The 27,821-nt window shown below is 38.4% G+C and overlaps 1 long non-coding RNA gene across 20 annotated transcripts; it reads left to right on the top strand.

The window, feature by feature from the left end:
* Positions 1 to 9,683: 9,683 nt before the first annotated feature.
* LOC145124274 (uncharacterized) lies at positions 9,684 to 23,397 on the top strand. 20 transcript variants are annotated; one of them, XR_013715564.1, is made up of 10 exons: positions 9,684 to 10,041; positions 10,135 to 10,568; positions 10,782 to 10,848; positions 11,113 to 11,161; positions 11,256 to 11,507; positions 11,685 to 12,210; positions 12,293 to 12,585; positions 12,688 to 12,749; positions 12,863 to 12,992; positions 13,087 to 13,344. It is a non-coding gene; the product is annotated as an uncharacterized LOC145124274 (long non-coding RNA). The 20 variants fall into 20 exon arrangements; XR_013715576.1 differs by having other exon boundaries at positions 9,685 to 10,041; positions 10,953 to 11,507; XR_013715577.1 differs by adding an exon at positions 10,953 to 11,038 and having other exon boundaries at positions 9,685 to 10,041; positions 10,135 to 10,848; positions 11,113 to 11,507.
* Positions 23,398 to 27,821: the final 4,424 nt, after the last annotated feature.

The raw sequence follows: 27,821 nt of genomic DNA, 5'->3' as shown, positions 1-27,821 counted from the left end.
CCTCGTAAAGATGATGTTCCCAGAAATCATACTTCACTTCCTCCACCTCCTCCAATTATTCTCCCTAACCCACAAGTTCAAAGACTTGAAAAGTTCAAGGTCACTCAAGCCCTATTGGCTAGCAAACACGAAGATGGAAGGTCTGTGTGTGCACATGTCTTGGAGATGAAGTCACACATTGACAGGCTGGGAATATTAGGAGTCGTTGTGTAACGCCCGGGTTTCGGGGCTAAGCATTTTAGATGATGTAATAGTCTAGGTCAACTATTGTAACTCATTTGAAATAATAAAAATGAAATATTGGAATACTATGTGAATTATGTGTATTTGTGTGCTTATTACTTATTTATAAATGACTAATAAATAAAGGATAAAAATAAGCGTCAAAATTAAAGTGTGAGATAAGCCCGATATCTTTACATAAAGTTGTAGTGGTCGAAACAAGGGTTTCGGGGATATAAAGAACGCCAAAATCCGAGTTATAACGAAGAAGTTATGACACATCAAAGCTTCGCGACGGAACCGGCACGACACCGGGAAGCGTAAATAGTAAATGTACGATAGAGCGACTTTTAGCCTTAGCGATCTAAACGAAATTCGTAGAAAACGTTAAACCGGGAGCGTCCATAAAAAGAACGCCCAAATCTGACTTCGTATGAAGAAGTTATGAGTTTTCGAAGTTTCGGCTTAGTAGTGTAAGCCCGAAGTTCGAATATTAGATCGAGCGGTTTTTAGCCGACACAACCTAAACGAAAATCGAAGATCTCGTTAATAGTAGCGTAACGATAAAAAGACAGATGAAAACGGACGTCGGATGAAGAAGTTATGAGATTTTAACGGACCAATCCTGTCCCGGCCTGTTAATAATATAACGTTTAAAATAAATCAAAGTTAGCCGACTGTCTAAACGAAAGTTTTAGAGTACGTTCTCGCCTACGTGTGGATATAAAGAACGTCAAAAACGGAGCTCGTACGCAAAAGTTACGAATTTTTAAAGTTTGCACTTGAATTTGCGAAGCCTATAGCGAAACTGATGACGTGGCTCGATCTGGGCCATCCATCGCTGATCCCGAAACACGCTCCGGATTACGACACGCCACCCTCGCACTATGCCCCGCGTCCGAAATGAAGTACGCCCAGCGTACTTCGGCCTTGTGTGGTCCGAGGAGTGAACGCGTAGCACCACCGAAACTGCAACACGTGGAGACCTTATCCGAACTTACGCCCAGCGTAAGGCTTCGGTACGCCCAGCGTAAGTCCGAAGTCTGGGCTATAAATAGAGGGCCGAGGCTGCCCAATTTCTCACACCAAAAATATTTTCTCTCTCTAACTTCTTTCTCTCTCTAAGGGTCCTAACCCCCTCCTAAGCCTAGGTAAACCCCCTAGCACCTAAAGGAAGCCCCGAGGCTCCCGGAGTCCTGAGAAAAAGGGTCTTTCGGTTCGGAAACGCTGCTCCAAGCGAAGCCCGGTTTTCCTTAAAATCCGTTATGCCTATGAAATTTTTAATATAGATTTTAAATAATTATAGTAATGTTATTAGGTCCTTAAAATAATTATTTGGGCTATTATTATGAGTTATATAGAGTGTTGTTTAACGCTTATATAATAATAATAATAGCTAGACTATTAATTGGTCGCGGTTAACGTTAGACTAAACCCTAGTGGTATTGATACTAGGTTTTGTCAAGGGAAAACTTATTTTGAGATAACGAAGCGTTGTCCGAGTTCTGAGTCACCACCTTAACAAGTGAGTGCATAGTCACTTTCATCTTACACATAGATATGAAGTATTTAATATAAATTACATGCTATGTGTGCATATTGTCTGAATACTTGTTGTCTATGCTGATGAAAGATTTTTATACATGTTTTAAATGATTTAAACTGTATATGTATTTTATATCTAAAAAAATGTTGGGGTAAAAGATGGGTAGATGTAATAGACGATGTGTGATAAAATGATGAGAGGCCTCGATGTTGTTGTTGTTGATTCTGTCATCTAGCGGAGTATGGATGACGACCATGGACTCTTCTAGACAGTACAGTGGAACGATAGCAGGCTCGCAACTTGTAGGTGTTTGTGAACGATGTGTTCACCGGTGTACTCCATCCCCTTAGCAGTAGTGTCCATCCCGATGATGATCCTTAGGATAGGTCCCTTATGATAGGTGTTTAGGGACGTAAAGTGAGGATAACGGGAACGGGTAATCGGGTTATTGTTGGTTGATGAAATTAAATAACTTATTTGTTATGGGTTGAAAACCCTATGTGCTCACCAGGCTCCCAAGCCTGGCCCACTCAGTTTCTTGTATCACCGGTAGTGGTGCACGTGCATAAATATGATGTTTGGGATGAGAGATTACAGATATAGGCATGTAGATATAAATAAATGTAGTAAGGCTTATATTGTACTGTTTATGATTTTGATCTGTATCGAACATGACATCCGGAGGTTTTAATGAAATACATTTCTACGGAAATGCTTTGATAAATCTTTATCATATTTTATTTTGGGAACAAATTCCGCAACACTTTTATTTAAAATGTTACTCTGATTTTTAAACAAAGCATAAACAAAATCGGTCTTTTCTGGCCGTGAAAATGGGGATGTCACAGTTGGTATCAGAGCATTAGTTTAAGCGAACTAGGAATTTGTAGGATTTCTAGACTTAAACTTAGAATGCTAAGCGATGATTGTGAGATGTGAGCACTAGCTTATTTAGGAAAGTATGCCTAATATGCTTTATGTGCTAAATGATTTATGCCTTATATGATGTTACTTGTTCGGATCTATGGTCTGTTGCCGACCGGATCTGGAAACCTTATGTGTTCAGGATTCTAAATGTACGACTACGATATTAGAACTAGCATGTAAACGTTTCGGAGAGACAAGGATGATTTAAACGTCTATCCTGAATAAAGATCTAAATTCACCTTATTCGGTGTATAGATCAAGATGGCAAGAACCCGCAGTGGAGCTGGAAATGCGAATAGGAATAGGAATCAACCCCCAGTGATTCAGCAAATACCTGTTGTAGCAGAAGTTGCACCCGAGCCAATCACCATGGATGGAGTACATGCCATGATTCGTGCTATGTTAGCAGAACAAAGGGAGGAAATGAGGCAGATGTTGCACGCAAATAGGGACGAACCTACCATGCCCGTTGAGCAACCCGAGCTGAGTCCCGAGCAATCGGAGGATGGGAACTATAGCCGCCATGTGAGTCAAGTTGGGACTCAAGGAGAACGAAGGAATGACCCGGAGAGGGGAAACGACAAGGATGGGCGAATGTATAAGAATTTCTTGGGTGCCAAGACACCAAGTCTCTCAGGAAGCCCAAAGCCTATTGAGATTATGGATTGGATCTCCGAAATGGAGATGGTGTTCGAGAGCTGCAGCTGTAGCGTGAAACAGAAAACCGTCTTCGCAGTAAGACAACTGAAAACTGGAATCTTGAGCTGGTGGAAGTTACTGGCAGATACAATGTCGCGAGGAGAAGCCCTAAAGATGTCATGGGATGAGTTCTTGGAACAAATGAAGGCGCAGTACTGTTTAGAAATAGATCTGATTGATCTGAACAATGAGTTCCAAGGGGAGAGTGAGCGTTGACGACTACGCTACTGCATTCACGGAGAAGATGAAATTGTTTCAATACCTAGTGCCAACCGAACTCTCCAAAATTGAGAAGTTCGCAAATGGACTGCCAGCCGACTTTGGCCCGACAGTCAAGATGGCAACCACTCTGAAATCAGTTGTTCGAGCAACTAAGAATGTGGAGACCCAGCAAAAGGAAAGGGGTCTGGAGAGGGTCGAGGTTGGTGAGAAAAGGAAATTCGATGGATCTTCAAGGTCCAACAAGAAAAGTAAATTCTCGAAGTCTGGTTCGAAGGGAGGAGGAGCCGAAGCAAAGTGGTGTGGCAAGTGCAAGAAGAAGCACTCTGGAAAATGCGACGGAGAAGTCACCTGCTTTAAGTGTGGAAAGACCGGGCAATATGCCAATGAATGCACCTTCACCAAGAAAGTCTGTTATGGGTGTGGCGAGGAAGGGCACATTTTAAGGGACTTCCCGAAGAAGAAGGAGGCGGGAAGACCCAACATTCCACCGAAGCCGAAGGCAAGAGCCTTCCAGATGACGCTCGAGGCTGCGGAGGAGGCAACAAACGTCGCTTCAGGTACCTTTCTTGTAAATGGATTGCCTGCCAATATACTATTTGATTCCGGAGCCAACTACTCCTTTGTGTCGCATAAATTTGGTGGGAAATTAGCATTGCTCATAGAAAAACTTGATAATGCCCTAATTGTGGAAGTTGCATGTGCACCATAGGAGTGTTATAGTGCTTAAAACCCAACAATACTGCTCATAGGAAACGACATCCTAACCTTGCAGGAGGTTAAGTCCTGGCGTGGCAAGTGTTTTGCTATGAGGGACCTTGGGGAAGCTGCTTACATTCTAGGGATAAGGATATTGAGAAATAGGAGTAAAAGACTAATAGGACTTAGTCAAAGTACCTAATTGGACAAGGTGTTTAAACGATTCAACATGGAGGATTCCAAGAAAGGAGAATTGCCCATCCAAAGCAATACCAAACTGAGTAAGACTCAAAGTCCAAGTACATATGCCGAAATAGCATAAATGAGTCGAATACCATATGATTCTGCCGTTGGCTCGGTCATGTATGCTATGACATGTACTCACCCTGATGTAGCCTTTGATTTGAGCATGGTTTGTAGATATCAAGGGAATCCTGGTAAAGCTCGCTGGACTGCGGTAAAGAACATTCTTAAGTACCTGCGGAGGACTAAGGATAGGGTCCTTACCCTTGGTGGGAGTGATGACTTGAGAGTGACAGGGTATAGTGACACCAACTTTCAGACCAACAGAGATAGTTTCCGCTCTCAGTCGGGATGGGTATTTACCATAAATGGAGGAGCAGTAACTTGGAAAAGTTCCAAATAGGAGACTATAGCCGATTCAACGTGCGAATCAGAGTACATAGCAGCAAGTGAAGCATCGAAGGAGGCAATATGTCTAAAGAACTTCATCGGAGACCTTGGAGTTGTACCCGCTGTAAAGGAGCCTATGGAGATTTTCTGTGACAACGAGGGTGCGATCGCCTTAGCCAAGGAACCAAGGGATCATGGCAAATCCAAGCACATCGATAGAAAATATCACTTCATAAGACATCGAGTATAAGAAGGACTACTCGTAATGAAGGGGGTATCATTAGAGGAGAACCCATCAGATCCCCTTACGAAGGGACTGAGTAGGGTTAAGCACTTGCAGCACGCTAGGAGTACTGGGCTGAAGGACCATATTAGTTTTTAATGATTAGATATATATTTAGAAACTTGTAATAGCTAAAATGTAATTGACATTTGATGATTGAATAAAAGGAGTTTTATTTATAATTAAAGTTACTATCTTGTGTCAATTGTTTACTATTGTTTCATTATTTCATGTTTTGAGTTCCAGAATAATAAGATTATTCAAACCATCCACAGCCGATCATACTTTGGAAGTAGGTTATGAAAGTAGACTGTTATGAATGGCTTTTTGTAAGATTGTATAAGGTGTTAGACATAGAAAAGTTTGCTAAAAACATTTATAAGTGCTCTTGAAATAAAATTTGAGTATTGGACTAAACCCACGCTCACATGAATCACTTCATAGAATTTATCACGAGTGATTGTGAGATGATAATATCGTATGATCTACAAACCAATATATATGAGTTGTTAATTATGAGTTGGTTGTACATTTATGATACGTAACCACATTAGTAACTTGATGTTATAAAACGTATTATTGTGTATGATTTGACGAGTAGTTACTACAAACATATAAGTCGAAGTTTATCTGTTCCTTTTATCCTAAGAGGATTAAAAGCGATATCTTGGGCCCCTCGATGATTTTGTTTTGACTTATGTGTCGGGCCCGGTCAGGACGCTATTGATGTGTTCAATTAAGTTCTATGTCAAACAAATCGGAAATCGGGAACAAATTGCAGGACAATAAGTATGACTGTGTTCCATGTATTTTTCCGCACGATATCTTGAAGAACAGAGGATTAGATGATCCCTTATCTAATGGACGCGTCAGAGTTCGACAACGGCTTTTTGAGAGCTACGATTGCTAATCGGATTTTGAAGTTACATTCGCAATTATTGTTGTTAAACTTATCCAAGTGGGAGACTGTTGGATTAGGTGTTTAAGCCCATAACTATAATTAGTATGTACTTGACCCGATAGTAGCATGGTCTATTTCGGGTTGCCTTCACCAGGACATATGTTCATTAAACAACATATCTTTGGAATATGCTATCTCTGCCTCTTTACTTGAACATTCTACTAAAACTTCATCTAATTAACTACTATATGACATGATTTCCTCATATCGATTTTCTAATATATATATATATATATATATATATATATATATATATATATCAAGGTTGTAGAAAACGTTAGACGTTAGCTAGTCGGTGGACTGGGGTCTAGGGATTAATCGGCTAAGCGGGAATTAATCGGGGGATTAAACGGGGACCATTAATTATTAAGAAAATTATTCAAAATTTTAGAAATCTAACTTTAATCGTAAGAATATAAATAAATAAGCATACAAGTTTAATAATAAGTTTAACAAGCACAACAATTTATCATCCAATTAATAAGAAAAGTTAATCAATTTTTAATATATCTTAAGAAAAGAAGTAAATTTGGGTATTTGTATATTTGAAAACACAGAAATTTATAAAATTTATTTTTTTTAAAATTTTTTTTATATATTAGTTGAAAATTGAAATACTATGAACTTTTGAAATTTTGAAAAATTTGGTTTAATATTTAAAATTTAAAAAATTTAAAAATTTGGCCGATTAGGCCGCCTAGGATCGATTAGAACCGTCTAGCTTCGACTTTGACCCCTTTGACCAAAACCGATTAAGCCGACCGATTAGCCTTAATCCTATTCGGTTGAAGACCGCCTAGCGATTAATCCCCGATTAATCGGCCGCCTAGACCGATTTTTACAACACTGATATATATATATATATATATATATATATATATATATATATATATATATATATAATTTAGTTTAGTTAAGGAACAAAGTATATTTCAGATTACAATTATAAATAAAATGGTACTGGTGTGTTTAATAATAATCTGGAAAAACTTTGTATGGATAAATATGACATTTGAAGGGAATTTTAGCATACAATGGCAAAAGGGCTAGCAATTAGATCATTTTCAAAGTTACACAAGATTCATAATCTATAAGTTTTACCTTAAGTGGCCTATCTGTTTACATACTCAGTTGCAAATAATTTAGATCATCTTGAAAGTCATCATATAAAATATTTTACCAATATGCAACTAGTCGTTTTGAACCATAGAACTTCAATAGGAAAGTACTACTGAAAATAAGATTGTTTCTTGAATATTCTAAAAGGACTTTGATCAAACACTTGGTGTTAAATACCAAAAGATCCACATCCATGTGAAATTAAAATATATAAGGGTCCCATTTTCGTTCTAACACCCCAAAACAAATGACAATTCAATGTAGTAACAAAAATTAAACATGCCTTAGACCTCAGTTGATTGTAAAATCCCAAAAAATAACAAACTGAAAGTGGAAGAAACGGAGGTGGCAGTGATGTCATCTGGAAGTGAATAAGACAGTGAAAGAGGTGTCAGTGATTTCATCGGGAATGAAAGCCACGCCAGTGTAGGATCTTCAATGGTAGCGTGTGGGGGATGTTGTGATGTAAAGGCACTAGATCATCAAAAATATAATGGTTTTTAAGGTTTTTACATGAAGAACAAAGAAACAAGGGTGAGTTATGGTGGTATAACAACCGATACGGTAGTGTTCACCTCTGATGATTTCAGAGGACGTCAGAGCTCACATTGATTGCAGTTGTATAGGAAGATGATGTAGATATCAATACGAGCTACTATTCTGTTTGTTACGCTCGAGATCAAATTGCGATCTACTGTAACACCCCATTTTCACTTTATAACAAAATTTAAAATAAACGTTTGTTTATAAAATTCGAGTAAAAATATATTTCAGAGGACGAAAGAGCTCACATCGATTGCAATTTCACAGGAAGATGATGTAGATATCAATACGAGCTACCCTTCCGTTCGATACGCTCAGGATCATATTAGGATCTACTATAACACCCCGTTTTTACTTTACAACAAAATTAATACAAACGTTTGTTTATAAAATTTGAAATAGAAATATATTACTTTTTAACTAAAGTAATCATCACAAAAGTGGTAGTAGTCGTGATGAAAATTACGTAGATATAAAGAACGCTTAAATATGACTTCTTATGAGGAAGTTATGAATTTTGTAAGTTTTGTGTTCAGCCCGACACAACTAGATGTGTCATAAAAAGTGAATTTGATATCGGTTACTTTTTACTCTAAGCAATGTAAAGAGAGTTGAAGATCACATAATGTGACATCCCCATTTTCCACGGCCAGAAAAGACCGATTTTGTTAATGCTTGTTTGAAAATCAGAGTAACATTTTTAAATAAAAGTGTTGCGGAATTTGTCCCAAAACAAAATATGATAAAGATTTATCAAAAGCATTTCTAAGGAAATGTATTTCATTAAAAGACTCGGGATGTCATGTTCGATACAGATCAAAAGCATAAACAGTACAACATAAGCCTTACTACATTATTTCATATCTACAGGCCTATATCCGTAATCCCTCATCCAAAACATCATATCTGTGCTCGAGCGCCACTACCTGTAATACATGAAACTGAGTGGGTCAGGCTTGGGAGCCTGGTGAGCACATAGGGTTTTCAACCCACAATAAATAAGTTTATTAATTTCATCAATCAACAATAACCCGATTACTCGTTCCCGTTATCCTCACTTTACGTCCCTAAACACCTATCATAAGGGACCCAACCTAAGGATCATCATCGGGACGGACACTACTACTAAGGGGGTTCCTCAGCAATAAATGTCCTAAAGGCAACCATGAGGGGGATGGAGTACACCGGTGAACACATCGTTCACAAACACCTATAGGTTGCGAGCCTGCTAGCGTTCCACTAGACTGTCTAGAAGAGTCCGTGGTTGTCATCCATACTCTGCTAGATGACAGAATCAACAACAACAACATCGAGGCCTCTCATCATTTTATCACACATCGTCTATTACATCTACCCATGTTTTACCCCAACATTTTGTAGATATAAAATACATATACAGTTTAAATCATTTAAAACATGTATAAAAATCTTTCATCAGCATAGACAGCAAGTATTCAGACAATATGCACACATAGCACGTAATTTATATTAAATACTTCATATCTATGTGTAAGATGAAAGTGACTATGCACTCACCTGAAAAGGTGGTGAATCTGAACTCAGACAGCGCTTCGCTTCTTAAAAATAATTTCCTTCGACGAAACCTAGTATTATTACCACTATAGTTTAGTCTATTATTCGCCGAGACTAATTAATAGTCTAGCTATTATTATTATTATATTATATATATATTAAAGTTGTTTGCCAACATGAACAGTGAACTGGCGGGTTTTTGGCAGAAATGGTCCCTACATTATCAGTTTTTGGTAGGAGGGTATTTTATGAAATTATGTATATTTTTCGGATACGTGTTGTTCATCGGTTGGATTTGTCTGTATTTGTATTTGATGTTTATCTTCGCGTTTCTGGATCCTTCTCCACCCCTTCGTATCCTCCTGATGAAAACGGGTTTCTACCCACCGCTTTATCAATACAGGATCTCTCCCAAATCCGAAATCGCTGACGGATCTTCGTTGAATGGTCGAAACGGCCTCAGGACGAGGCGTATTACCGGTGGCGACGGTGGGGAGGCGTTACCGATGTCAGCTTCTGCTCTCTCTCACCGGATCATGAAGCATCAGTTACTACTTCCGGCGGTCCAATAATACTTGCACTCGACAGAGACAGGGCCGAAAAATGATGCACCGGTACCACCGGTCAGCTTGCTGATTGTCGACCATCGCCGCTCAGGTTACGGTTTTCAAAATCCATCGTCTTCTCCTATATCTTTAGTTTTTTTTTTTTTGTTTTTTTAAAGATATTTTCTCTTTTTCTGTGACATAGGGTGATTAAGCAACATCATACACCGGCGATGCTGCTACTGGTGGCACAAATTATCAGGTTCTTTTTATCAAAGCCTGATGCCTGGCCCTAAAATTACGCAGAAGAACACTGTGATTCTGGAAATAAGTTAATTTCATAATTATGTTCTTCGATGCTGCAACTAATACACTAATAGAAGAAGATGATTTCTTTTAAATTGCATCCACATCTGGTTTAATTCTATAAATTTTAGGCACCAAAAACAATACGCTATTATCTAAAAAACGCTATCACCTTACTTCTACCACCACAAGAACTGACGATGGTTTATGGCACCTGAGTTGCAGAGCATCACCGGTGAACCACCACCGATTTTGGGTCGGTTCTTCTCCTCCGACTCCTCCCAAATTTCTGTGCACATGAGGAAACATTGGGTTCTACTTCAAACTCATCAGGTTAATGTTCAATTCCATCTGGGTTTTCTTGAAATTGAAAAATTCGACTTTACATTCTCTCATTTTTGTGGGTTATTCAGTGTGTCGCGATGTGAAGTCTTGGTTTCTCCCATCAGCTTTGTTTATGTGTTTTTTTTTTTTAATTATTGTATTTGGGTTTTTTATGGTTTGTTGTTTTATTTCTTTGCTTTGTTTGTTTCTGCTGAGAGACAGGTGGAAGTCTTGGTTTCTCCCATCAAAATAGAGGTAGTACGCCATGTTCTGCAAAAATTGTGTGCAGGTGATTGTTGATGCATATGGGTACAGATTCACAATTTTAATATCAAACCTTTTTTGCTTATTTAATATTCCCATCTACAAAAACCGTAATGTTGTCAACAGCAGGGTCCCTAGGTGTTGAAGCTTTCTGATTGTTTCATGGACCTTTATTGCAACAATGACTTCAATTAAGAAAACCAATTCCTTTTTTGGTTACGTCTTCATTATATTTTTGTTCCTAAGTTACAAATTTGGACCGACTTTCTTATTTTATTTTGTTGTTTAGGTTGTGGGAGAAGAATATCACCTGGGTGGATATCTTTGAGGAGATACATGTATGTTCTTACACTTCAATATTAAATGTTGTTTGTTAGAATACTAAGAAAACAATATGTTTCATATTTTAACATATCAACGTTTGAACTTCAGTCCTTGTGGGTGCATTCATGAGTCATGATTGAGCTGGAACCCGATTAGCCTGTCACCCAGATATTTCAAAATCAATTCTTTTAAATAAGTTTGAGCAGATTATATAAAGAAAGACTTATTGTGATATTTTATATGGTAGTCTGATTATGATAGACTACAGTTGTGAAACACTTCATTGCTGGATCAATAGTCTTGAAAGATTTTGGAAGCCTGCTTTTCATCTTTAGTAGTAAAATCGGTGCTTTTCTTCTGGTTAGTAATTATTTTCTGATTACCAATATCATTTTCTTCATTTGTTATGCTAAGAAACAATTATTTAACTTTTTATTTTTGACATAATTTTTCCTATTTTGCATCACCTGATTGCAATTGTACATTTAATCATAACTTTCTCACCTGATCATCAACATATGCACCATTTCTTCTCAGCATTGGTGCACTCCTGCTCCGTCTTATCAGTTTTCTATGGACGGCTAAAAGTCTCGAGCCGTTTAAAAAACCTTTTCTTTCTTCTCTTTTGGATCTGCTTATTCCAACAGAAACCTTCCTACCAGATGTTAACGTCATCGAAATAGCAATATCCTTTTTTAAACCACAAAAGACCAAATTGCCCTTTACCAATTTTACTGCACCAATCCCAGGTAAAACCAACTGACAATCTTATACTTTCATGTCTAGCATTATTTGTAGCCTCCAGAAGGATTAACATAAAATCACATATCATAAGACACACAAATTGGTCCGATTATGGGTTTAGATTCTGATTTCTCGATTTTTTGGTGTATGAAACGGAAATGGGCGGTGGTGCAAGGAGGTAGTGCCGTCTGGAATCGCAATCAGATTAGAATATTGAACGTGCTCATTGAGGAGCAAATGCTTATACTTAGGAATATATTCAACACCATCTATTGTCAAGAGGGAACCGAAAATGTAATTGAGCTTTGGTATTTACAAGGTATTTTCATATTAATTATGTACTTTTCACTGTTCAAATTTAAAATTTTTTGTGCTGATCTTATTCACCTAAATCACTGTAGCCAGAAGATGTAAAACTTGCAGTGCGTTTGTTCGAGGTGGATTTAAACAAAATGGTTATGAGGTCCAGCTACTCTCTTCCGTAAAACATATACTTTTAGATTGTTTATGTTGAATATTACTATATTTAGATATCATTTAGATTCATATTTTATTATAAATTTATAATTTTTTTGCCTTATAAGTGTCTTGCCTTTATAGCAAATTTAGGGTTTTTTTTAATCGTTATTAATATTATTTCCCACGAGGTGTGAAGTTTGCAAAATCACTTTTTTTCAAGGTATCCACTTCAAAGGTAATTATTTTATTCATTTTATTACAATTATGTGTGGTGGATTCTATTTATATTTTTTTATTAATTAATATATAATTTGAACTGATATGGAGTTTAAAGTAGGATTGACAATTCCTTTGATTTGGGATTTTATTGAAGTTGAGTTATGCTGAACACAAATTCAGGTATGCGTTCTATCCATGACTGATGCTTTGTTTTCATTCGATTTCAATTTAACAATGGGATTCATGAAATTCATCTTATGGGTTTTCAAATTCATTTTGATACATAATCCAAGACGTTAGCACAAACAATCATGAATTTGTTAAAAGTCAAGATTCTTATGCCATGTGTGTGCTGGCCCTTTAGTCCCTTTACCTTGAATTGGAAACGTCGTCGTCTATTTTTCACAAGCACACAACGAGCAAGTAAGCTTCTTTCACAATATCTTTTTTTAAAAAAATTACATGTATTCTATCTACTATGGAATTCTTCCTTTTTTTTTCTATTGTTTTACTCAAGGTTGCAGCATGATGCGAACCTGATGAAGTTTATCCAGAAATGACTATTCGACCCGTATATAAAGTACGTTAGGTGATGTATCATGTTTTATTATTGATTTTTTTTTGAGTCTTTAGAAATAGATTCCAACATCGGGTAGATTTTTGTAGTATGATCAACAACCATTATTTATGTCCTAAATGAGTTTGAAGTAAAACAAGAATCCACCTACAAAAACACATTTCATGGATTGAATAAACTAAGTTGTTATTTTGTGCTTTGTTATGCAGATTGGAAATCTTATATTGTGAAAAAAGTAATCTCAAAATCGGTTTTGAGCATACTTTTCGTCTTTTGATTTTGAAGATGGTTTGACTGATTCGATTATCAAAAGACGAAAACAATGCTCAATACCAAACCCCGCGGAGCGGGGTTTCCCAAGTAGTATATATGAAAGTTGTGCACCAAGATGAATAGTGAATTATGGTTGATTATGAAATATTTCGATTTGTTTCTTATTTTTTTATTGAATTGAGTTATGTATATTTCGATACATCTAAAAGATCCCCAAAATAATTAAAATAAAACCATGATCAAAACCGAGCCCCGCGGAGCGGGGCACCCCAGCTAGTTACTATTATATAAGCGTTAAACAATACTTATATAACCCATAATAATAGCCCAAGTACTTATTATAAGTTCCTAATAACGTTATTATAATTAAATAAAAGCTATATTAAATATAGCGTAGGCGTAGCTCACTTAAAGCGAGTTTTTATAGAAAACCGGGCTTTTCTCGGAGCAGCGTTTCCGAACCGAAAGACCCTTTTTCTCGGGACTCCGGGAGCCTCGGGGCTTCCTTTGGGTGCTAGGGATTTTTCCTAGGGTTTAGGGGGTTTAAGGGGTAGTGAGAGAAAGTAGAGAGAGAAAAAGTTGTGAAAATGTGTGATTTCCTCAGCAGCCCTCGCAAGGTATTTATAGGGTCGGAACTTCGGATCTACGCGGGGCGTTCAGCAAGTTACGCGGGGCGCACCAGCCTTGGACGCGGGGCGTACCAGCCTTGGACGCGAGGCGACGTGGCGTTCATCGGATGCGAGACCGTGGGGAGCAAGCAACGGCTAGGATCTTGCCACGTCATCACAGTTTCGCAAATTGCAAACTTAACTTCTAAAAATCATAACTTTTGCATACGAGCTCCGTTTTCGACGTTCTTTATATCCACGCGTAGGCGGGAACGTACTCTACAACTTTAGTTTAGACTCCGTCGGCTAATTTTGAATTTATTTTAAAAGTTATATTTTTAACAGGCCGGAACAGGATTGGTTCGTTAAAAATTCATAACTTCTTCATCCGATATCCGTTTTCGTCTATCTTTTTATCGTTATGCTACTATTAACGAGATCTTTGATTCTCGTTTAGGTTGTGTCGGCTAAAAACTGCTCGATCTAATATTCGAACTTCATGCTACATTGCTAAGCCGAAACTTCGAAAAATCATAACTTCCTCATACGAAGTCAGATTTGGGCGTTCTTTTTATGGACGCTCTCGGTTTAACGTATTCTACGACTTTCGTTTAGATTGCTAAGGCTAAAAGTCGCTCTATCGTAAATTCACTATTTATGCTTCCCGGTATCGTGCCGGTTCCATCACGAAACTTCGATGAGTCATAACTTCTTCGTTATAACTTGGATTTCGGCGTTCTTTATATTTCCGGAATCCTTGTTTCGACCAATACAACTTTATGTAAAGATATCGGGCTTATCTCATACTTTAATTTTGACGCTTATTTTTATTCTTTATTAATTATACATTTATAATTAAATAATAAGCACATAAATTCACATAATTCACAAAATACTCAAATATTTCATCTTTATTACATCAAAAGAGTTACAATAGTTGACCTAGACTATTACATCGTCTAAAATGCTTAGCCCCGAAACCCGGACGTTACAATTCTCTCCCCTTAGGATGATTCCGTCCGGGAATCATGCGTCTGCAAACAGATACGGATAGCGATTCATCATGTCATCCTCTGTTTCCCAAGTGAGATTCGGCCCATTCGAATGTTTCCGTTGGACTAGCACTAAGTCGACCATCTTGCGTCGTAACTTCTTAGTCTTACGGTCAACAATTGCCTCGGGCTCTTCAATCAGCCTCTTGTTCTCATCCATTCTTAATTCTGAGATTGGAATTATGTCGGGAACTTCTCCCGTGAATTTCCTCAGATAACATACATGGAAGGTGTTATGAATACCATCGAGTTCTTCGGGCAATTCCAGCTTGTAAGCTTGGTTCCCAATCTTCTGAAGAACTTTGAACGGTCCAATAAACCTTAGACTTAGTTTTCCTCGTTTTCCGAATCTTATATGTCCCTTCCACAGTGAGACCTTAAGCAAAACCGAATCCCCAACTTCGAAGGTCATTGGTTATTTTTTCTTGTCAGCATAGCTCTTCTGACGATCCTGAGCTGCTAACATTCTTTCCCTAATCACCTTCAGTTTCTCAGCAGTCTCATGGACTATCTCGGGGCCCATAAACTGCTTTTCTCCAGCCTCAAGCCATCAAGACGGCGTACGACACTTCTGTCGTACAAGGCATGATAAGGTGCCATCTTGATGCTCGAGTGGAAACTGTTGTTGTAGGAAAATTCTACCAGAGGTAAGTGTTCATCCCAGTTACCTTGGAACTCTAGGGTACATGCTCTCAACATATCCTCCAGTGTCTGAATCGTTCTTTCGCTCTGACCATCAGTCTGCGGATGGTAAGCTGTACTCAAATACAACTTCGTACCCAATTCCTCTTGTAGACTTCTCCAAAACCTTGACATGAAACGACTATCACGATACAATCGTTAGAGGAACACCGTGAAGTCTCACAATTTCCTTCACGTAAGCATTTGCAAGCTTATCCATAGACCACCTTTCGTTGGTAGCTATGAAGTGTGCACTGTTTGTGAAACGATCCACGACCACCCAAATCATGTCGTGTCCGTTCTTCGTCCTGGGAAGTTTAGTCACAAAATCCATGGTGATGTCTTCCCATTTACCCATGGGTACAGGTAAGGGTTCTAAACTCCCATACAGTTTCTAATGTTGTGCCTTAACTCTTGCACAAGTTACACACTCGACCACATACTTTGCAACATCGAGCTTCATCGTCGGCCACCGGTACTAGGGTTTTAGGTCCCTATACATTTTAGTGCTACCGGGATGAATCGAGTACATGGTCTTGTGAGGTTCTTCCATCAGAAGATCTCGTATCCCTCCCGTCTTAGGTACCCAAATTCTATCTTGGAATACCTTCAGTCCTTGACTGTTTGTACCGAACACCAAAGTTTTACCCAAACGTTCTTCTTTTCAGTCATTCTTCTCTGTAGCTTCTTCTTGAGCTTTCTTTATACTTTCTACAATGGTCGAGACAACTTCTATTCTCAACGCTCTTGGCCTTTTTCTTTCAAGATTGACTTTTCGACTTAGAGCATCAACAACAACATTTGCTTTACCGGGGTGGTAAAGTATCTCACAGTCGTAGTCCTTGAGTAACTCTAGCCAGCATCGTTGTCTCATGTTCAATTCTTTCTGATTAAAGAGATACTGGAGACTCTTATGATCAGTGAAACGTTTGCACTTCGTGCCATAGAGGTAGTGCCTCCATATTTTTAGAGCAAAAACTACCGCTGCCAACTCCAAATCGTGAGTGGGGTAGTTCTTTTCATGCTCCTTCAATTGTCGAGACGCGTATGCTATCACTTTTTCTCTTTGGGTCAGAACACAACCCAACCCGACTCCAGATGCGTCACTATAGACCGCGAAGTCTTCAACTCCATCGGGTAGAGAAAGAATTTGTGCTTCACATAACTTCTTTAGATTCTCGAACGCTTCTTCGTGCTTCTCACTCCATGTATATGTAGCTCCTTTGTGGGTCAAAGCTGTTAATGGAGCAGCTATCGAGGAAAAGCCTTGGATAAATCGTTGGTAGTATCCAGCTAATCCCAGAAAGCTTCGAATCTCCGTGAGACTTTTCGGTCGTTCCCACTTCATCACCGCTTCGATTTTTGTTGGGTCAACCATTATCCCTTCTTGGTTAACCACATGACCCAAGAATTGGACTTCTCGGATCCAAAAACTACACTTGGAGAACTTTGCATACAACTTCTCATTCTTCAAGACTTCCAACACTTCTCGTAGATGATGGACATGCTCCTCCTGGCTTTTCGAGTAGATGAGAATGTCATCTATGAACACTATCACGGATTTATCGAGGAATGGTTTACAAACCCTGTTTATCAAATCCATGAATGCTGCTGGAGCATTGGTTAGTCCAAATGACATAACCAAGAACTCGTAGTGTCCATATCTCGTTCTAAATGCAGTCTTCTCAATATCCTGATCTCTAACCTTCAGCTGATGATATCCTAACCTAAGATCGATTTTTGAGAAATAGCTCGAACATTGCAGCTGATCGAATAGGTCATCAATCCTTGGCAATGGATACTTGTTCTTCACCGTTGCCTTGTTCAGCTCTCGGTAGTCTATACACATTCTCATGCTTCCGTCTTTCTTCTTTACGAATAGCACCGGAGCTCCCCAGGGTGATGAACTAGGTCGAATGAAACCGTTGTCCAACAACTCCTGAAGTTGCGTCATAAGCTCCTTCATCTCCGACGGTGCTAATCGGTACGGTGTCTTTGCTATCGGTGTTGTACCTGGTAACAAGTCTATCCGGAATTCCACTTGTCTATCAGGTGGTAATCCGGGAAGATCTTCAGGAAAGACTTCCGGATAATCACACACAACCGGTATATTCTGCACCTCTTTCTTTTCCTTCTTAGCATCGATTACAAATGTCAAGTATGATGCACATCCCTTGGACAAACATTTTCTGGCTTTCATCAGGGAGATGATTCCAGAATTTACTCGGCGTTTGTCCCCGTACACCATAAATGACTCTTTTTCGGGTGGGTTTACCCTTACTATCTTCTTTCGGCATTGAATTTCAGCATCGTTGGAGCTAAGCCAATCCATTCCCAGAACGAATGCGAAACCGTTCAATTCTATGGGTAACAACTCCTCGTGGAATTCGTTTCCGTTTAGGTCGATGACGATGTTATTAATACGATTACTAATAGGTACGAACTTGCCACTGACAACTTCCACAATTAGGGCATTATCAAGTTTTTCTATAGGCAATGCTAATTTTCCTCCAAATCTATGCGATACAAAGGAATAGTTTGCTCCCGAATCAAATAGTATATTGGCAGGCAATCCATTTACAAGAAAGGTACCTGAAGCGACGTCTGCTGCCTCCTTTGCAACCTCGAGCGTCATCTGGAAGGCTCTTGCCTTCGGCTTCGGTAAAATGTTGGGTCTTCCTGCCTCCTTCTTCTTCGGACAGTCCCTCGACATGTGCCCTTCCTTGTTGCACTCATAACAGACCTTCTTAGTGAACGTGCACTCGTTGGCATAGTGCCCAGGTTTTCCACATTTGAAACAAGTGACTCCTCCGTCACATTTCCCCTGGTGCTTTTTCTTGCACTTGTCGCACCATTTGGCTTCACCTCCTCTAGACTTCTGCGTACCAGACCTTGAGAACTTGCTTTTTTTGCTGAATTTCGACGACCCATCAAATTTCCTTTTCTCTCCCACCTCCGCTCTCTCCAGACCCTTCTCTCGTATCTGGGTCTCCACATTCTTAGCATCCCAGATGCCGGCTTTCAGAGTGGTTGTTTGCTTGACCATTGGAACGAAGTCCGCTGGTAATCTGAGGGCAAACTTGTTAACCTTGGAGAGTTCAGTTGGGACGAGGTGAGGAACAAGCTTCATTTTCTCTGTAAAGCTTGCAGCGTATTCAATAATGCTCATTCTTCCCTTCTTCAGATTATGGAATTCGTTGTTGATCTCCAGAAGATCCTGCTCAGAGCAGTATTGCATCTTTAACTGCACCAGAAAATCCTCCCACGACATCTTGCTCGCTTCTCCTTTGGGCATTGAATCAACTAGTAGCTTCCACCAGCTTAGTACTCCATATTTCAACAGAGGAACCGTGAGAGCGGTCTTCTGCCTGTTGCTACACTCGCAACTCTCAAACATCGTTTCCATCTCGGAGATCCAGTTCATGACTTCGACCGGCGTCGGGCTTCCAGATAGACACGATGGTTTAGATGCCATGAAATCCTTGTATTTGCATCCACGTCCGTCATTTCCTCCATCGTGGTGGTTTTGCCTAACTATCGGTGGGTTGGCTTGACCAACAGTCCTACTGTAGTTTCCTCCTTCTGACTGCCCATCATTCAGCTCGGGCTCTACGATTGGTATGGTAGCTTCCTCGCGATTTTGTTGGAGCAAACGCCTGGTTTCCTCTATTTAACGATCCAACATCATCTGGATCGTCGCTTGAACTCCGGCCATCGTGATTGGCTCAGGAACATCTGCTACAACAGGTATTTGCTGAATCACTGGGGGTTGATTCCTATTCCCATTTGCATTCCCAGCTCCACTGCGGGTTCTTGCCATTTTGATCTATACACCGAATAAGGTGAATTTAGATCTTTATTCAGGATAGACGTTTAAATCATCCTTATCTCTCCGAAACGTTTACATGCTAGTTCTAATATCGTAGTCGTACGTTTAGAATCCTAAACACATAAGGTTTCCCAGATCCGGTCGGCAACAGACCATAGATCCGAACAAATATCATCATGTCAGGCACAAAGCATTTAGCACATAAAAGCATTTTAGGCACAATTCCTAAAATAAGCTAGTGTTCACACATCACAATCATCGCTTAGCATTCTAAGTTTAAGTCTAGAAATCCTACAAATTCCTAGTTCGCTTAAACTAATGCTCTGATACCAACTGTGACATCCCCATTTTCCACGGCCAGAAAAGACCGATTTTGTTTATGCTTGTTTGAAAATCAGAGTAACATTTTAAATAAAAGTGTTGCGGAATTTGTCCCAAAACAAAATATGATAAAGATTTATCAAAAGCATTTCCAAGGAAATGTATTTCATTAAAAGACTCGGGATGTCATGTTCGATACAGATCAAAAACATAAATAGTACAACATAAGCCTTACTACATTATTTCATATCTACAGGCCTATATCCGTAATCCCTCATCCAAAACATCACATCTATGCTCGAGCGCCACTACCTGTAATACATGAAACTGAGTGGGTCAGGCTTGGGAGCCTGGTGAGCACATAGAGTTTTCAACCCACAATAAATAAGTTTATTAATTTCATCAATCAACAATAACCCGATTACCCGTTCCCGTTATCCTCACTTTACGTCCCTAAACACCTATCATAAGGGACCCAGCCTAAGGAGCATCATCGGGACGGACACTACTGCTAAAGGGGTTCCTCAGCAATAAATGTTGTGACAACTCGAAATTTCTATCTGGTACAACTATTCACCTCATTAGAATTCAGATTTGTTTTCGCTAAATTCTAAGCTGTTTGGAGTCATTTTGAGTATTCAAAAGTCTAGTACTTCGATAAATAATTATAGGAAGTATACTTTAGAGGTTGTCGTGCATCACTTAAGTCTCAAAACTCCAAGAGTTTGGAGTTTACGGCCCAAACATGGAGTTTACGGCCCAAACATGGAGTTTACGGCCGTAAACTCTAAAGAGTATAAATATGACACTTAGTCATTTTTGACTCATTTTTCACTTCCTAGCTCAAGAACACCCATAATTCTCTCTCAAGTATCATAACACATTTCTTCCAATCTTCCAAAAATGTAAGTGTTTCTTCCCTAGATTTGTTGATATAACACTTTATCTAGTGTTTATACATGATTTCATCCATGAAATCTTGTCTTTTCATAGATCTTCAAGTGTTCTTCAAAACACCAAGAACACCAAGAACACACACTAGTGTTCTTGGACCTTAAACACTCTTGCAAGCTTCCTATAAGTAAGTACACTCCTCCTAACTAGTTTCTTACTTAGAATACTTGTCAATCCATTGAAAAACATCAAAAACCCTCAAGAACATATGGGTTTACGGTCAAGGGATCTCCTTGAATTGTAAACACCATCAAGTGGTGTATAAGGGCCACAAACACCTCCTAGGACTTGGATATTGGACTAGAACCTTGCATGCATGAGCTAAAAACCCCAAATCACGAAATGGTAGGAGTGACCATGAGTTTACGGCCGTAAACTCATGGGTTTACGACCGTAAACTCATAGGGTTTACGACCGTAAACTCCAAGGGAGTGGTCCAAGGACCGTAAACTCCAAAGATGAGCCATTTTGAGCCCTAGTCCCTTCCTAAGCCTTGAATACAAACCTAGAACACTTCCTTAAGGGGTATAAGACCTTAAATCACACAATGGTACAATTTACCATGAGTTTACGGCCGTAAACTCCTGGGGGAAATGACCAAAAACCGTAAACACATGTAGGGTTACCAAATGAGAAGTAAACTCCAATGTGAGGCCATATTCTCCTTAGATGCAACCCTTTAGTACTCCTAGCACTTGAAACAAAGTGTTTCCATGTATTAGGATGTCTTTACTTGATTAATTAGTTGTTAAATGACTAATTAGATACATTTATATATCACTGCATGTTACATAGGATCCGTGTGTGTGTTCAAGTCCTCACTTGACACTTAGCATCCTATACCATCCGTTCATTCGAATCACCCACTACAGGTGAGTTCATACCCCTTAATCAACCTTTGAAATGATTTTAAATGCTTTTATGGGGGGAAATACAAGTTAAACTATTAAGTTATTATATCAATCACATGTGATTAATAACTGTCAAACAAATAGATTTTTGCATGTTAAACTGTTTTATTCAGCTAAAGGTTTTCAATTCTCATTTTCAAATCTCTTTTAAAACACTAAAATCTCTTTTTAAATTACTAAGCTTTTATCAAAGTCTTTTAAACTTATATTCTTGATAGATTCATGTCTATATAGATATAGTTATATAAGTAGGGTTTGAAGGACTTAGGACTGATAGCCCGCTTTATTTCCTGTTCCTTGTTTGGTTGTGGACTTAGAGCATCCGGTTATTTGTCCGAGTGTCGTTGAAGTCCTAGTTATATATTATGTATACCTGGATAGATATTAAAACTCTTACTCCATTTCAATACCTTTGGATAGCAAAGGTACCTATATAACCTCTCAAGTAAACTATAATAGGTGTAGTTTAGAAACCAACAATAACTTTCATGAAGGAGAACTTAGCTATATCAATACTCTAAAAACTCGTACTTTTAGTAAAAAGAAAAGTATATAGAAATCAAAACACTAGATACATCCTCATGACGCAGATTTCACCGTTGTCAAGTTGGTAACCAGAGTCTCCTGGAGGGAGAGCGGGCATTGTGTGTATAGATCTATACGGGAGAGACCATCCCACATCCTGACTGCTAGCTACAGTCCCGTCCGACCAAGCCAAGGGGTGACAAATGTCACATCTATTTTCGCCACCAGCAGGTCGTCGTGTTTACATCAGTCAATTAGTATGGTTACGAGTATCTTTACATTTACCTTATAATTCATGGCTTTAAGGTAATTAATATCACGGTAGTTTCTACATATAAAAACCATCATAATATATTTTCCTAGTTATACACTAGATCACATTGAAAACCTTTAAACTAACCTACTTAGGATTAAAGGCTACTTTAGACTCCTCGAGGTGTATTGTCCATTTAATACTACCTGGAGTCCGTATTTTACTACTTTAGACTCCTCGAGGTGTATTGTACATTTAATACTACCCAGAGTCTGTATATTTATTTCTTCATAAACAGCAATGCCATTGCTGAGGTAAAGCAATATTTTCCCTAATACATTAACTTAAGACGTTTTGATATAAAACGATAATGTAAAACTATATTATGATAATGATAGTAACATTTGGGAAAAATGCTCTTTTAACATAAAACAGTTGGGTCTTGGTAGAAGACTGCTTTTGGCAAAGGAACTCATTCTTTTAAACATGAAACGGTCGAGTCTTGGTAGAAGACTGCTTTTGGCAAAGGAACTCATTCTTTTAAACATGAAACGGTCGAGTCTTGGTAGAAGACTACTTTTAATAGAAAATATAGGATTTTCTGGAAGGAATTCAAATACTTTGTAAACTTTTATCACCATCATCTAATGAGATTATTTTGAGGAAAAACATGTATTTATATCAATGTCATTAAAATACTTATGAACTCACCAGCATTAAAATGCTGATACTCTCTTTCAAAATAACTTGTATTCTCAGGTCGTCAGTAGACAGGTACACTCCGGGAGCTTTTGCGAAGTCAGCCTTGTACCGAGCTGCATTTTATGTTATTCCCTATATCTTCTTTTGATGTTGTTGCTAAATGTAATTTATGTAAAACTATTACTATAAATGCAATGGTTGTTGTACTTTGATTACTATACTGCATGTGTTGTGATACTTGACATGACGTCCTCCACCCCAGAACGTTTCCGCCGTTCCGGTTTTGGGGTGTGACAGATGTCCTAAAGGCAACCATGAGGGGGATGGAGTACATGAGGGGGATGGAGCCTGCTAGCGTTCCACTGGACTGTCTAGAAGAGTACGTGGTTGTCATCCATACTCCGCTAGATGACAGAATCAACAACAACAACATCGAGGCCTCTCATCATTTTATCACACATCGTCTATTACATCTACCCATGTTTTACCCCAACATTTTGTAGATATACAATACATATACTGTTTAAATCATTTAAAACATGTATAAAAATCTTTCATCAGCATAGACAGCAAGTATTCAGACAATATGCACACATAGCACGTAATTTATATTAAATACTTCATATCTATGTGTAAGATGAAAGTGACTATGCACTCACCGGAAAAGGTGGTGAATCCGAACTCAGACAGCGCTTCGCTTCTTAAAAATAATTTCCTTCGACTAAACCTAGTATTATTACCACTAGAGTTTAGTCTATTATTCGCCGAGACTAATTAATAGTCTAGCTATTATTACTATTATATAAGCGTTAAACAATACTTATATAACCCATAATAATAGCCCAAGTACTTATTATAAGTTCCTAATAACGTTACTATAATTAAATAAAAACTATATTAAAAATTGCGTAGGCGTAGCTCACTTACAGCAGGTTTTATAGAAAACCGGGCTTTGCTCGGAGCAGCGTTTCCGAACCGAAAGACCCTTTTTCTCGGGACTTCCTTTGGGTGCTAGGGATTTTTCCTAGGGTTTAGGGGGGTTAAAGGGGTAGTGAGAGAAAGTAGAGAGAGAAAGAGTTGTGAAAATGTGTGATTTACTCAGCAGCCCTCGTAGGGTATTTATAGGGTCGGAACTTTGGATCTACGCGGGGCGTTCAGCAAGTTACGCGGGGCGTAACTTCGGATAAGGGTGCCAGCTTCGCACAGCTGGCTCGCACTCGCAAGAGGATCAGGTCCGAAGGTACGCTGGGCGTACCAGCCTTGGACGCGGGGCGTAGGGCGAAGCGAGGCGACGTGGCGTTCATCGGATGCGAGACCGTGGGGAGCAAGCAACGGCTAGGATCTTGCCACGTCATCACAGTTTCGCAAATTGCACACTTAACTTCTAAAAATCATAACTTTTGCATACGAGCTCCGTTTTTGGACGTTCTTTATATCCGCGCGTAGGCGGGAACGTACTCTACAACTTTCGTTTAGACTCCGTCGGCTAATTTTGACTTTATTTTAAAAGTTATAGTTTTAACAGGCCGGGACAGGATTGGTCCGTTAAAAGTTCATTACTTCTTCATCCGACGTCCGTTTTCGTCTGTCTTTTTATCGTTATGCTAATATTAACGAGATCTTCGATTCTCGTTTAGGTTGTGTTGGCTAAAAACCGCTCGATCTAATATTCGAACTTCGGGCTGTACACTGCTAAGTCGAAACTTCGAAAAATCATAACTTCCTCATACGAAGTCAGATTTGGGCGTTCTTTTTATGAACGCTCTCGGTTTAACGTATTCAACGACTTTCGTTTAGATTGCTAAGGCTAAAAGTCGCTCTATCGTAAATTCACTATTTACGCTTCCCGGTATCGTGCCGGTTCCATCACGAAACTTCGACGGGTCATAACTTCTTCGTTATAACTCAGATTTCGGCGTTCTTTATATATCCGGAATCCTTGTTTCGACCACTACAACTTTATGTAAAGATATCGGGCTTATCTCATACTTTAATTTTGACGCTTATTTTTATTCTTTATTAATTATACATTTATAATTAAATAATAAGCACATAAATTCACATAATTTACAAAATACTCAAATATTTCATCTTTATTACATCAAAAGAGTTACAATAGTTGACCTAGACTATTACATCGTCTAAAATGCTTAGCCCCGAAACCCGGACGTTACACATAAGAACATATTCGTGGATATAGAGAACATCGAACAGAGTTCGTATGAAGAAGTTAGAGTAAATTACACGAATGGTCCCTATGGTTTAGCGTAATTTGCACGTTTGGTCCCTAACTTAGTTTTTTAAGTCGGAAGGTCCCTGTTGTTTGTTTTTGTTATGCGCTTGGTCCATGTCTTACCTAAAAAGACTATTTTGCCCTTGATTTTTTAATTTATTTAAATAAACACACACCAAACCCACCCCACTCATCTTACCTTATCTACCCCACAATTTTTTTCTATTTAAATAATAGTCTTTTTACGTAAGACAGAGACCAAACGCGTAACAAAAACAAATAGTAGGAACCAAGCGCATAACAAAAACAAACATTAGGGACCTTCCGAGTTAAAAAAATAAGTTAGGGACCAAACGCGCTAATTACCCCAAACTATAGGGACCATTCGTGTAATTTACTCAAGAAGTTATGAATTTCACAAGAATTCTCACAATCTAAACTAGTCTAAAATATGAATTTAAATTAGAGTGAGAATTAGTTGTTGATACCTAAAGAAAAGTTTTAGCACTCAGAAATACCTACATGTTTACATAAAGAACATCGAAAACAGAGCTCATATGTGAAAGTTATGATTCTTCAAAGATTCATGAAAAGTACCTGTTGGAGGTGACGTGGCGGCACCGGATGTAACTCCCTATATTTTTTAAAACAAATTTAAAGCTATGGTTAAATCCAAGCAAACAAGGTTTAACAAAACAAATCATTTAACAAAATGTCAGAGTATATACAAGTAGTTTCAAAAACAATCTCTTGGGTGTTACTAGCATTGTATCAAATAAACCATAGCAAGCAAACCAAGATTTAAAATATCAAGGAAATTGTAACTTATGCTCCACTAATCTCCTATGGAATTCATTACTTCTAGAATACTTCAGTCCCTATCTATCACCCGAGATACATGGCATTAAAAAGAGATACGTAAGCCAAAATGTCTCGTGAGTTATGTAAGTTTTAGACCACAAAACATTTTCAATCATTCATAAACAAAAGAAAATTTCATACATCACATACCATATATTTTCATCAGTTTAATTTCTTATTCTCCTATTTTATTAGATTATTATCCATTTTCATTTTACTAGACCATGGTGTGTTTGTATACTCTAAGAATGTTTGAAAGTACCTAAGTGAAGGATCATCTAGATAACTTTGATAGGATCATCTTGGATTTATAAGGTGGGAATGAAATATTGAAGATTAAGATCAAGAACTTATCATCTTATGTTTACTATTAAATTCTTATGAGAATTTTGTTGATACCACGTTATATGGTATGAAAACGATCATTGTGAATTTTGTGAAGGATTTTGTGATGCCCAAAGAACTAGAAAAAAAAAGTTTCAATTGGTGAAGGAGTTTCCAGTTCCAGCTTGTTCGATGGCATAGGAAGAACATCAGATATAGGAAGAGGTAACAAAGGGAAGTCAAGTTCCAAATATAAGGCCAACATTAGATGTTATGACTGCAAGGAAAATGGGAACTTTAGATTAAATTGTTTACTGCTGAAGAAATGGAATAATGGGGTTGAATCACACAACAATAATAATGCTGCTGTGGTTCAAGGAAATTCTGATGAAGGGTATGATGGTGAAGTTTTGACTCTATGTACAACTAGTTTTGTTGATGTTTGGATCTTGGACTTAGGAACATATTATCACATGACGTACATTCGTGTATGGTTTGACTCCTTTAAAGAGTGGAATGACATAGTCAAGATGGGTGATTATTGGATGAACAGAGTAAAGGGTGGTGGCGTAATGCAGATCAGGATGCATGATGGTATGTCACTAAAATGGATTTTTGGTTTGTCCTGAATCATCGAAAGAACCTAATCTCTCTTGGTACTTTGGAGAAAGATGGACTGAATTATTCTATAAAGGGTGACTGAGAAAGAGTTTCCAAGTGTGCTCTTTTAGTTATGAAGGGAAAGATGAATCATGGGATTTATTTCCTAGAAGGATGTACGGTTATGGGAAAGGTGGAAGTATCCCAATCCTTGGATGAGTATGATGATAAAACATAATTTTGGCATCATAGAATGGGGAACATGAGTGATGAGGGTATGATAAAGAGTAAACAAGGGTTTTTTTGGTGGACATGTAACTAGACAAATTAAACCTAGTAAAGCTTGTGTTCAAGAGATTTAAAGAAGGATGAAGTTCAATTCGGTTCAACACTCAAGCATAAAGATCCTCGAGTTCAATTCGGTTCAACACTCAAGCATGAAGATCCTCGAGTATGTTCACTCAGATTTAAGGGGATGCTTTCTAGTGAAGTCTCATGGCAGATGTCAATACTTTATGAGCTTTATCGATGACTACTCAAGGAAGGGT

This window comes from Lactuca virosa, chromosome 7 (genome assembly GCF_052849685.1).
Source record: "Lactuca virosa cultivar CGN04683 chromosome 7, Lactuca_virosa_CGN04683_v6, whole genome shotgun sequence".
NCBI classification, from domain to species: domain Eukaryota; kingdom Viridiplantae; phylum Streptophyta; class Magnoliopsida; order Asterales; family Asteraceae; genus Lactuca; species Lactuca virosa.
The sequence above is the reverse complement of the archived record's forward strand: the minus strand, read 5'-3'. Positions and strand labels throughout refer to the sequence as shown.